This window comes from Poecilia latipinna, unplaced genomic scaffold (assembly GCF_001443285.1).
Source record: "Poecilia latipinna isolate Pla-1442-1.1 unplaced genomic scaffold, P_latipinna-1.0 Scaffold1488, whole genome shotgun sequence".
NCBI classification, from domain to species: domain Eukaryota; kingdom Metazoa; phylum Chordata; class Actinopteri; order Cyprinodontiformes; family Poeciliidae; genus Poecilia; species Poecilia latipinna.
In genome coordinates, this window is record NW_015114104.1 from 82007 (window position 1) to 93791 (window position 11785).

Sequence of the window (11785 nt, forward strand, 5' to 3'; positions counted from 1 at the left end):
TTTAAGTTAAAGTAGCAGCGCAGGCACCAGTGACTCATTGTAAGGTTTACTAATGGATTCCTGGCACGCCTAGAGTCAAATGTTAATGTATGGCATATGTGCATCCACCTAACTGGACCACCCCGCCAAGCACACGCAGTGGGCATGTCAGCTTTCTTCTCACTCCGAAATCCTTGCTATGGCTTCCTTAGGAGAACATTTTTAAGGGTGAAAGTGGACATAGGAGTTTGTCGCATGTTTTTAAAAACCTACATAAACATATCAATGAAAGTACGCACAGAAATCCCTCTGAACCACACTGAAGAGACTCCGACCCGTTTATAGGATTCAGGAGGATGCAGTGTAATTACATCATACCATCGAGTGTGACTAAGCATGTTGGATCAACGGCAAAGATGTCATCACAATCGTCTAAACTTTTGAAAATAAAAGCATGGGGTTTTTTTTGTGTCTACTTTTAAAAAGGAAACTTTTATTTTGACAAAATTTTTAAGGTCAAAGTGGAACAACATCCATACTTCTGCTGTGCTCAGAAGTGGCTGAATCGAGTCGAGTCCTGATCTGGAACCAAAAAAATAAAATAAAAAATTCTTCATTTTCTGTGACCGGAGGAAAATCTGACCCGCCTAACCTCATATATTAACACAACTATTCATAGAGTCTCAGGGACTGTGGCCATGTGGTGACACAAAAAAGAAAACTGTATGTCATCATGTTACTGTATGGGAAAATATATTTTACTACGTAATCTTATAAACGGAGGTATACAGATATGGGATGAGAGTGGAGCCTTGAGGAACCCCATGTGTAATATTTGTTCTCTCCAATTCATAATTCCAAAAAATGACAAAGTACTCCACATCAGCCAAAAAAAGACCATGAATATTCCATCAGTTTTTCCAGTATTTCAGTGTTCATAAAGTGTATAAAATCCAATTTTAAATGCATTTGTGCTAGGACATTTATTTGTCCTTTAAAATGTTTTCCCATTTCAGGAGAATTTTTCCAATTCTTCTTTAAGAAAAAGTAACAGCAGAAAATTAAATATTGTTTGTTTACAGCTGAAACAGAGACTCCAGTCAGACTGAACTCAAACTGATACTAAAGTCTTGTTGACTGAACCTAAAGCAGTTACAAAAAATTAAAGAAATCAAGGTTTCAGACAGCAGATAAATGATCTTTTAGGCAAGGTCTGCTACTCGTAATTACATCTAACAATGCTTGAAGAGATTAGGCTTTATGAGTCAGGAAGAAAAAAGCTTCACTACAGTTTACATTTGTCTTTTGAACCGAAGCCAATCGGCTTCCTCCGAGGCTGAAGTGTGTGGGCTGCTCAGTGAGCTTGTTGCCCAATCCTCCTGATGGTTACCCTGGTGTCTTTCTTTGCTTTTTTTGTGTGTGTTTAATGTACATTTATGCAAACACTCTCAAATCTCACACCGGCCCTTTTTACAGCACACACAAACACAAAGAAGCACAACTTGCATCCCGGCCCCAGGGCTTCCCACTGTGGGTGTTTACACCACAGACCAGAGGGTGGTGGTGATCCATTCACAGGGATACCAACCCGGCAGTAGGAAGTGATGTCATTTACACTAGCAGCATACATAAATTATGCTTAGTTAATGATTTTTTAACTGAGGTTTTGTTAAAAAGGTTACAAGTTTGATAGCAGTAGATAAATCTCAAAATATGTTCATTTCTTACTTTTAATTTTGATTTTCCAAAGTTGCAGTGGCCAACAGCAAAACAAACGGCTGGCATCCCAGAATTACTTCACTCTCAAAATCTCATATTTTAAAATGTAAAACCATTTTATGAACCTTTAAACTTCCATCATGTTTGCATTGAACTGATTTACACAAAATCACATAATTCTGTGTGAAAAATTATGAGAACAAAACTTTACAGATCAGGGTTTTTGTTTAATAGGAAATTAGGGCAACATTTTCCTATTAAACAATAGGGAATTGTTTAATGATTTTTACAAAAATCAAACTGCTTTGATTTTTGTAAAAGCAGAGTTGTGTGAAAAGGGAAAAATATTAAGTTACCCAAACTGAATTTATTTGGTTTGCAGTATTTTTATACCAACAGGTTATAGGTTACCATTATTGCTTAGCACCAATCATGAAATGATCAAGTTTTTTGTGACTTACAATAATTCCCCTCCTATGCAATTCTTCTCAATTCTCATCTCTCTTTGGTGCTCCCTCTGGAGTTTCTCCCATTGAGCTCGATTTCTCAGGATGAATTTCATCCAGGCAAATCAGCGAACAGAAAGAAGTTATAAATGATGTTGAGTTTCTGCACCGATTTTGAATTGTAGTCTGCCTGTAGTTTCAGCAACGGCAGTAGAGGAAGTGAACGAAGCCGTTCAGGTTGTGTTGGCCACGCTTCCAAATATTAAGCGATCAAAGTCAGACCAAGAGGAATGCTTACGACATTTTACTGCTGGAAGTTTTATTTCTTCACGGTGGGGAGTGGCTGTTTACAGCGCATTTCCGGTAAGCCTCATAATGTAGCTTCCTTCACTATGAAGATAGCTCATTACCGTCACAGATAAACATTAGCGGTTGGCCAAAATTAGATCCAGTTATTTGAAACTTAGAGTTAAGTTCCATCTCAGTTGCTAGTGGTTGAAACCCTCTGTAAGAAGCAACACGTAGATCAAGGAACTAGTTTTTAACAAGGCTAGCTAAATGCTAACATGACGGCTGTTTACAGATAAATAAAACAGCATAAAATATTTTTTTTCCATGTGGACAGAGTTTTAAGATTATTGAAGTCTGCTTTGGTCCTGGCTCCTCTTGAATGATTCGTTGGCTTCCATCTCTGGAACCAGCCAATTTACTAAATGAAACGCTAAATTAAAACACCAGCAGCATTACTTACTGAAGGCACAGCAACTCCATATAAGCTAGCACAACCTCACTTCAAAAACAATCCTTTCAATAGCCTTTCTGGAAGGGAAGTCTGTTTTTCTCCCCCATTACTCATAATGGTGGCTGCCACGCTACTTAACTTTTCGCCTTGTGAAAAGCCTTCAAATTAAGTGTTTTTGGAATTAACCTAATATCTGACATTTAAAAAAACCAAAAAAAAAACACACAACCAATCCAACTTTTGAAATGAGAAAGCAAACGTGGGCCGCAGATGAGGAGGTAATTTGGAGCCTTCAGCTGAGGAGATCAGAGCGTTTGATGGAAAGAGGAGGAAAACGAATAAAGCTGCAGCAGTTATTAGACTGAAGCAGAAAGAATATCCAAAGGTTTGGGGGTTGCCTTCAAATTTCAATTAATGGCACATTCCTCATAAATGAAAATGTTAGCTTGTTCCCAATCAAGCCAAAATTGAAACACTTTCATAACACTTTCAGCTTTTTCCACGTTTGAAGCCATATGTGTGGCTTATGTTTGATAAAAGAAGGTTAATAAAAAGTCAGTTTGCTCTCGTCCGCCCTGCTGTCTTTTTTTTTTTTTACCTGGCAGGAAGATTCACAGCTTTTATTTCTGATGCTTTTTGTATTGGATTCCTGAGGTGGCATGGCCTTCACGTGCTCCCATTTGGGCAGACGAATAGAAGATGGTGTTTAGTGTGTGGTCTCCATGGCGACTATCCCATACTTACGCGGAGGGACTCTCTGCCAAGCATTGTGTGTGTCTAGACGCAGGAGGAATCAGCAGTCGACCGAGGCGAGTCTGGTGTGTCTCGCTTTCATGTGCGAGATCAGAGCCATGCTAATGCTAGTTTTAGCAGCACTCGAACTCGGCCTCCTTTTTAATTGTGCGGTTGCCGCAGCAACCAGTGAATGAGGAACAGCAGGCTTCTTTTGTTGATGTTTGGCATAAGTGAGACCAAAATCAAACGGACTGTAGAGATTTTTTTTATTTTTTATTTTTTGTCAGAACAAAGGAAGTTAAAGAATTTAAAACCATCTCTTTTTGTACTAAAGACAAAATTATCTTTTTGAAGCATTTACCAAAGAACCACCACCCTGTTTTTGCAATATTTAAATATGAATATGTAATCTTACAGTGAATATTTTTGTCCAGCTATTTAATGGAATAGGTAATGTTGAATGCTAGTCCTTCTGCCAGTTATTTAGTGGCAACAGGGCTGCTGTTACCACTAAATAATACAGAAGCACTCATTTAAATCTTAATTTCTTATGTGAGACTTAAATATATTAAATAGATTATATATGTACTGTGGATTAAAAATCAAATAATCCAAAGTAGAGAAACAAAAAATATTCCCTGAAAAATAAGATACGATCTTCTCTGCTGTGGGGAATATGCTGCCATGAGCAAAGGTTTCTGATTTTCACAACAAATGACAAACAGGAGAACATTAACTTTATTTTTTGTCTTTACAAAGTTAGTTAAGGCTCATCAAATTAAAAACAGTGTTCACAGAATTCTTCACAAAGCTTCCATAAATTCTTGAATGGAAGTTGCCAGTTCACTTTTTCCTTCCACTCAACTTCCTATGAATGCCTGGATGTGGTTCTCTGAACAACCAGCTTCTTTAGTAATGTCCTCCTGTGGCTTCCCCTCAGAGACAGTCGTCTTCTCCATGACTGTGTAGTTCATTAGTGGAGTAGGGTGTGACAACACTAATGTGTACTTCTCACAATATTTTAACTTGGAGATCAAATATATATATATATATATATATATATATATATAATTTCTGAAAATGTCCAACAGGAGCTCGGTATGCATTTTCCACCTGGGTCAAGTTGAGCCCCAGATCCCAGTAATTGATATCAGTGGGTCAGCGTAGCATTGCCGGTACTTGGCAGCTTCAGATAATCACCTCATTGTCCCTGCAGCCTCGTCCTGCCATCACTCTTTATCAGAGCTGAGCAGGAATCAACCAACCGGCGGCGGCTCATAATGAAATACTGTATCCCCGCGTCCCTCCGCTTATCCACCCGGGTATCTCATTAGCCGTCGGGCTGTGTGGTATTCAGAGCAGGTGGGCAGCCTCGCTACAGATGGTGACTGACGTCTCCTTTTATCTACGGCTCTTTCATTCAACGTACCTCCACCTCACACAGAGAACTGGAGGGGGAATAAAAAAAACAAAACAAAAAAAAAACGAGACGTTCGCTTGTCTCATTGCTGACATTTCATGCAAAGATTTCTTTTTTTAATAGGAATTTCTAAAATAATTTTTAGCATGTGAATATTAAATGCAAAGAGAACACTGCTTGCTGAAGCTCCCGTGCTTTCCCACAGTGTTGCACGCTGAGGTCATTTATGACGACGTCTTCAAGTCAGAGGACAGCTGTGGAGCAGTGGCTCCGTCACGCTCAGCAGGACTGTAACATGGACAACTGACACGCAGCCCACACGCTTACGTTCAGCTTTCCATGCACATCGTAGTGGAAGAAATGTGCATACCTTTCTAAATAAGCATGTGTCATAATAAGCAGTCTGAATAATAAAAGTCAACAGTATTCCTTTTTTATTCCCCCACATTTTTTTTATCAATTTATGAAATCAGGTTAGCTTGGACACCAAGAAAAAAAAAACAATGCAGGAAAATTAGATGTTTTTGTAGTTGTAGCAATCTTTCGTTTATTGGACACGGAAAAAAAAACAATGATCTCCAGTTTGTTCTTCGTACCGCTTGATAATGTTTGTTTTTGTTTATCCTAGATGCAACATTTGCATTAGAAAAAAAAATCTGACTCATCTGCTTTTTTGTGGATTTTTAATCAGATTTTAGGCTGTATATTGTAATGAATTTTTGTTCATACATTAAAACCAAGTTTTAAATAGGTTTATAGGTTTTAAGCCTTTTTTGAGTTTAATCCCTACAAAATCTTGTTTGTGATTTTATCACAGTGCCAGCCAGGTAGCAGTACATTTTGTGTAAGGACTTTACAAAACTGTATCATAAGCTGTGAACTTTATATATTTGATGTAATAGATCTTAGTTTTCAGCCGAGCTGAAGTGTTTTTAGCCGTTTACGAGAGTCGCAGTGAAGTAGAGGCTGTTCGGGCAACAGGAACACGAGTCGTAGCACTTTATGACGCATAAAGCACAACGTTTATGGAGCGGAACAGATTTTTGCGCACAAATAATGAACTGAAACCGCAATAGGAGTACATAACAAGCCACACTATTAATGCGTCAAAACGAAACGAGGCAAACATGCTAATGTTAACCTAGCACTTCAGCTGACTGCACAGCATGGAAACGTTAGAGTAATTTTGACCAAGCTGGTGTGCACCATGTAATAAAGGGAAGGTTTAATGTCAAGACTGAAACTTCACAAGTTCACACCAGGGATTTATTACTGAAAAAGAACAGAAAAAGTAATAATTAAGCAAATGGGTAACCCAAGATGTAAAAATAAAATCTGTTTTTCACCTTGTCAAAATGCAAAGCGTCGTATTAAAGTGTTTTTTTTGTCATATACAGAGGCCTTTTCAGCATTCACAGTGACAGTCACGCTGTAGCAACAAGTAGTACTCTGAAACCAATCCAGACACTTCTCTTTGACCTCTATCCTCCCGCCAGTCTGTAATTACTTTGACCTTCAGCAACTGTACGACTCTACCAACGCTTAAAAAAAAAAAGAGGAGCATCTCTCACGTGTTCGCCCAGAAGATGAATGCAGCCGTTAGAGTCACATCTGGAAACGCCTTGTATAGGTCAGCACATGCTCTCCACTAGACTGAGAACTTTCTTCCTCTTCAGAATCGATAACAGACATTTTCCTCAATCGTCTCCAACGTTTAGAGAAGCGGACACGATCGGGTGACAAACTGGCTTTCTGTTTTGTAAATCAGACCACTTGGTCCAATTGTGGTACAGGCCAAAAATGCACGAAAGTCAATGCTACTCTAAAGCTACTGTATAACTTACTACACAGTTGTACGTCCACATTGCAACAAACATGTTTTATGTAATCCTGTCACATGTAAAAAGTACATGTCATTTCTGATCATGTATCGTATGCTAACAGGCACAAAGGCCGTGAAATTTGGTGTTATACTGCAGTAGGATATATCAAGACAACAAGGCAGTGCTAAGCTCTACATCATAAAACCACCAGACAGTCACCAATCATGAAACAAGAAGTCAACATTACATTTTGTCAAATGCCATCATTAAAATCATACATTAATATGTTGATAAATGTTTCACTTATCAAAGGTAGTTCTAGAAACAGTTGGGTTCTTAAGTTTTGATTTAAAGGAACTCAGCGTTTCGGCCGTTTTGCAGTTTTCTGGAAGCGTGTTCCACATTTGTGGTGCATAGAACTTCTGAACGCTGCTTCTCCGGAGAACGTCTTATATATATTTTTTGCATCATGCTTACTGATTATTTGACCATCTAGGGATGGAGGTTCAACTATTTCACACACCGAGTGGCTGAAGCAGCTGAAAACTATTGAGCAGGAATAATGAGGATGTAAGTCAGGCTGCCGTCAGTCGGAGTTCCTCTGAGAATTCGACCTGCTGATTTGAGGACACAAGTGCAGACAGAGCAAACGCGTGGCGTAGAATGAGGTTAAGTAATGTATGCAACATATATATGCATCATGTATGGTGTCTGAGTAGTCGGTCAGTTGCTTTGGCAACGGGTCGGTGTGTAGCATAGCCGACACAGAGCGTGACAAAAAGAGGAATACGAGAGGTTTTGAGTTATTCTTGGATGATTTTTCTGCATTATTGTTTTCTTTGCTGTGGCACACTGGACTAAATTAATATCAAATCAAATTTTATTTGTATAGCACCTTTCAGCAACAAGGAATTAATGTAATAATTCCTACATTTCCAGGTTTCATTCTGCAAGTGGAATTGTTCTACCTTTGCAGCAAGGCTATGGATGGCAAGTAAAAAAAAAAAAAAACTATTTTCTCCAGCGGGGTGCGTATGAACAAAATTTCCAGACAAGCCATAACATGCAATGTGCCTATTGTTTCATCCAGTAGAAAAAACCAAAGCCTTTTTACATGACTTTTTCCCCCTTTTTAGCTAGGTGTTGCATATTGTGCATTGTTCTCCAGAGGTTCAGCATTACTAGTTTTTTTTTTTTTTTTAGGTCAAGTCTCCATCTCGGTTCTGATTCCAATTCACAAAAAGAGAGCAAACTTAATTTACCACTTCAAAGCACCACAAATTCAGCTGAAAGTGGGTAGAGATAAAGGTGGATAATCCTGGGCTGAGCTAGGCGTGGGATGTAGTTTATCTACTCTTTTACCTCTTGTTTATTTATATTTCATACATCTCTGCTAAAGTTACAATGACTGAGGTTTGGGAGATCAAATCCACTTGACGCTGCTGAGCCAGTCTGAATGGAAACTGAATGTTTTAATTATCTGTAATCACATCATTATGAAGAAGCTTGCATTGTCAGCAGGGATTGAGGCTGTGTGCATATGCACAAAAGATTTGTCGAAAATGCTTTATGCCCTTTGCTGGATCAAATTCCAAAAACAAGAACCGACTTACCGCCCGCAATTTACTCCCACAGTCTGTTTGCTTTAGTCTTAATTGGAATAATGTAGTGTAACTCTTTACAGGCATGCTGCCTGTGAACTCAAAATGATCTCGGAGTGTGAGATGTCGACTTTATGTCGATGTCAAATAAGATCTGGTGACATGTTTTCCTTTACTTCATAAGACAGTATGAATTTGGGTCATTTTTAGCTGCCATAAAAATGCATGTTCTAGGAAATTATAAGCAGGTTAACTAGTTTATGGTGGCTCGGCGATCAGGCTTACCCTGATCTAAATCCCATGATTATACCTCATTTAAGTGGGGATTGAATTATGAGTCTATGTGTATGCCTTTGACTCTGTGGATTATAAATTTGAACTTGTGTATAGCTTTAGATTTTACTTTTTCTATTTTCCAGGGGTAGTTAAGGATACCCTCTTTAATAAATTTATTTGCACTTGGGATAATTTGAATCTCAAATCGTTTTTATTAAAGCACCACCCAACATTATTCAGTAAACATGTTACAGTGTGGAAAAGTGAAAGAAACAGAATGTTGCGCTTTTATTGCCTTCATCACTAATAATGGTTAACCAGGACACTAAACGTATCAATTCTTCTTTAGGACACCAGACCCATAAAAAATAAATAAAATAAAGTGTGAATTGCATCACTAACTACAGTTTTGGGAGGTTTTAAACATTTATTGGGATTTATGGTGACGGCAATAAATCAAAATTCCCATCACAATAATAAAATGATCGCGATAAATTATGAACTATACAATAAATGACTGAAAAAAAAAATCAACTTGAGCCTTTTTTGATATGAATATCACTTATGATGTCATAACATGGTATTTCAGTAAGATGTCCTCGAAATGTTCCCCGATAGAAAATAATTTATTGTCCCCCTTCTCCCCAGGGAATCAGTAACAGATGTAGGAAACATTAATGGCAGACGTGTTCAACCAAAGGGGATAAATGAGAACATGAGGGCTTTTGGAACCTTTTAGAGGATAGTTTGCATACAGGAGTCCCTGGTGAGTCGAGTTAAACGTGTGATGCATCCTGCACTGTGCGACCTGCAGCCGTTTCAATGGACTCACGCCACCAGAAGGTCAAAGCAATTGCTTTAAGGAGGGAAATTTAGAAAAAGAGCCAGGTTAATGGGCTAAGTGGAAAAACAGAACTGATGGCAAAGGTCTGACCGGGCATTTAGACGAGTTTCATTGCCTAACAGAAGATGCAGAAGACGGTGTTATGTTCAGAGAAGGTGTTTGCATTTGTTTCAGTTAATCATATTACAGTGTAGCGAATACCTGGCTCCCATACTGACCCTGTAGCCTTTGGAGAGCTTTCTCTCCAAAAACGTTTTCTCACCACCTTTTAAAAAATAAAAATGTTTCTTTATTCCAACTGGCCTAAAACGAGAGAAATTCGATCCGATTCAACTTCAGACAGCGAGAAACCCCCCCCCCCCCAAAACAAAACATGTGGACGTGTCTTTTTATTTGGTGTATGCAAACTTCTGGTTTCAACTGACCTCTGATGCCACTTTGGAAACACATTTGGCAGGACAGTCAGTGAACGCACCGTTTCCAGATGACTCCCTGCGGCTCTTGTGAAGTCGCCAGCTATCGCCGCTGTCATCTCTCAGCTCTTATCAGTCAGCCATGTCCTGAAGGCAAAACAATTTCATTCTGAATCCAAGGCACGCTACTATATGTTTACCCCATCCAGCATGCAATGATCACTCAGACCCACTGGTTGACATTTTTATTACGTAGGTGTAGTGTTTGGATTGTTTTTATATGCTACCGAATGGACACAAAGTCAGTGAGTGACCTTTACATTGGAATTTTATGCGAGAGATTAACACGACATTGTGTAATATTGATGTGGAAGAGTCATTTGTATGGTTTTACAAACAAAGCTGAAAACTGCAGGTGTATTCTAGCATGATGTGTGCAACTATAGCTACAGGTCTTTCACATTGTATTACACATACATGTTTGTCAATTTCTCTTTGAAATGACAATCTTAGCTAAAGAGTTACATTTCTGAAGTTCACTTCCCACAGGTTGTCCATCAAAACAAGAGTTTTTTCAAATTTGGCATCTTTCCATTAAGCAAATTTATTTTTGAAATGTCAAATTGCGCAATTATAAGGTCAAAGGAAACAGCTACTGACTGGGTACATGCTTTGATCTAAACCAGTCTACTGTGTGTGTTCAGGGTTCTGCTGGAAAGTGAATTTCTCCCTCTGTTTTGTAGCAGGTTTTCCTCCAGTATTGTCCCGTATTTAGCTCCATCCAGAGTCCCATTAACTAAGCTTCCCTGTGCCGAGCCCTGCTGTGTGTCATGATGTACGTCGGTGGAGGACGAAGAAACTGAAGGAGGGAGAAGGGAGTTTAAATTAGGTGAAACCTTGGCAGAGAAGAACTAGAAGCAACGCAGCGTGAAACATTAAGATCTGGTGAAGTCTCATCATTTCATCCGATCAAGGAAAGAATTTCCTCTGAGAAGGTGTGTCAAGGGTTAATAAATTGGTAAATTTGACAAATGCAGTGTAAATCTAATCATTTTGTTCCTCCGAATCAGAAGACGTCTTTCCTGGCAGTTGCGTGAATGTTTGTGCAGCATCTTGGTGGTGATCTTCTGTGTCTGCAGTTTGCCCAGCATCGGAGCGTAATGTTTGCTAGTGAGAATGAATAAAAAAAAAAAAAAAGCGAACAACAACAAGACTCCATCTGAGCATGACTCCCCTGCGAGCGCTCCGTGTTTACATCCATCTTGGCCTGTTAATTACCTGCATGTCTCAGGAGTTCTTCAGTTTCATCCCCCAGCGATGACTCGCGTCAAACAACCATATTTCATAAATTCATTGATCTTATCACTAAATTGCCTTAATTGCCTTTATCGCTTTGAGCATTATCGGCTTTGTTCATGACCAGCTTTAATCTCTAGACATTCAAAGAAGTAAAAAAATAAAAAAACCACCACAACAGGGAGACGTATGTAAAAACAACGGCGCGGTCCCGCTGTGGGCCGAGGCGTTTTCACGCGAGTCCTCTGCACGGAAGAACAAGTGACTGCTGGGAAAGCCCTTTGTTGTTCCGTGACGGTGAATAGGGGTATTTAGGTTAGATCTTCTAGATAACTTGTGGGTTGTGGCTGCGGCGCTCAATTACTTTTTGCAGAAGAATTGCTTTGCTTTCAGCGTTGCCATTAATAATTTCTCTGAAAAATGTAAAATAAGAGACGTGAAAATGTGGTGAGAGTGTCTTTTTTTTTTTTTACATTTTGTCATATAAATGT

At 38.9% G+C, this 11785-nt stretch overlaps 1 long non-coding RNA gene across 1 annotated transcript; it reads right to left on the minus strand.

The window, feature by feature from the left end:
* Window positions 1–454: 454 nt before the first annotated feature.
* On the minus strand, window positions 455–3775 carry LOC106963036 (uncharacterized). The gene is made up of 2 exons (XR_001428104.1): window positions 3485–3775; window positions 455–561 (listed from the first exon to the last, which is right to left on the minus strand). It is a non-coding gene; the product is annotated as an uncharacterized LOC106963036 (long non-coding RNA).
* Between the last annotated feature and the right edge of the window lie 8010 nt (window positions 3776–11785).